Source organism: Microtus ochrogaster, chromosome 18 (assembly GCF_000317375.1).
Source record: "Microtus ochrogaster isolate Prairie Vole_2 chromosome 18, MicOch1.0, whole genome shotgun sequence".
Classification (NCBI taxonomy): domain Eukaryota; kingdom Metazoa; phylum Chordata; class Mammalia; order Rodentia; family Cricetidae; genus Microtus; species Microtus ochrogaster.
The window spans coordinates 40184621-40186093 of record NC_022020.1 but is presented as its reverse complement, the minus strand read 5'-3'; positions in this window follow the sequence as shown (position 1 = coordinate 40186093).

Sequence of the window (1473 nt, the reverse complement as noted above, 5' to 3'; positions counted from 1 at the left end):
AAAAAAAAAAAAAAATTTAAAAAAACAAGGATTTTAAAAAGTTCTGAAGAATCAGAAGAAGGTACCCTTGATGCTGCTGCATATGGTATTGTTACATATATGACATGCTTGGGGAATAGTTTGCTCATATTTTTTACAATAAATATTTATTGTGAGGCTTTGCTGTAATCGACTGTGTCAGACCTTAGTCTGACCTTTGGGATATGGACAAAGAGAAATAGTCTCATGCAGTTGACATGCTAGTGGAGAAGATGGAAGTTCAGCAAACACAGAGATGAGAGAGATGAAGATGATGTGTGTGTGACTAGGGTTGGGTGGGAAACCCCCTTAGATCTGCTTCCTGTGAATCCCTAGAGGGATGAAGTTAGCACAGACATGTGAAGAAAGAGTGGGAGGTGACCAAGAAAGATGGACCTTATATTGGGTTCTTTTCTAGTGCTGATAAAACAACACAGCCAAGGCAACTTAAAGAAGGAAGGGTTTATTTGGGCTTATGTTTCCAGAGAGATGAGAATCTATCAGCATCACACCAGGGAAGTGTGAAGCAGAAAAACAAGCAACTGGAGCACAGCAAGATGAAAGCTCACATAATAAACTACAAGCAGGAAGAAGAGAAAGTGAGCTGGGATTGGCGCCTAGCTTTTAAACCTCAAAGCCTACATCCTCAATGACCTACTTCCTCCATCAAGACCCCCCCCCTACCCCTCAAGGAAAATGTACCACCATCTGGGGACTAAGTATCCAAGTATCTGAACCTACTAGGGTCATTCTCAACCAAACCACTGTAGACCTAGGGAAAAGAGAAAATACAGAGGCCTGCAATGAGGTGGAGTGGATTTCAGGCAGGAGAGAAAGTCAGCATTTGTTTGGTGGTCTGGTGTGAGTGGTGTTGCAGGGAGCTGTTTGTTCATCCTGGCTGCCCAGAACCAAAATAATCACACAGTAACTCTATTATTTCAATCACTGCTTGGCTCATTAGCTTTAGCTTCTTATTGGCTAACTCTTACATATTAATTTAACCCCCATCTCCATTAATCTGCACATCACTACAAGGTCGTGGCCTACTCGCAAAGTTTCAGCGCATCTGTCTCCAACAGCAGCTCCATGGCTTCCCCTGACTCCACCTCCTGTCTCCCAGCATTCAGTTTAGTTTTTCCGACCTAGCTCTGTTCCCCTATAACTCTGCTATAGGCCCATAGCAGTTCCTTTATCAGTGGTAATCACAACATACAGAGGGAAATCCCATATCAGAATGGGTGTAGGATGAGGTGAGGCAAGACAATACTAAGCATGACCAACTTGGACATGGGTGTTAGGGGGGAATTAGTTGATTCCCAGTATAATGGAACTGTAAGGTTTGTGGAAAGGGAAATGATGGAATATGCATTTCAGGAAAATTACTTTGTCTACTATAGGATTAAAATGGAAAATGGGAAGAAATAAGTATCAAGAAACTAAAACATACACATCCTA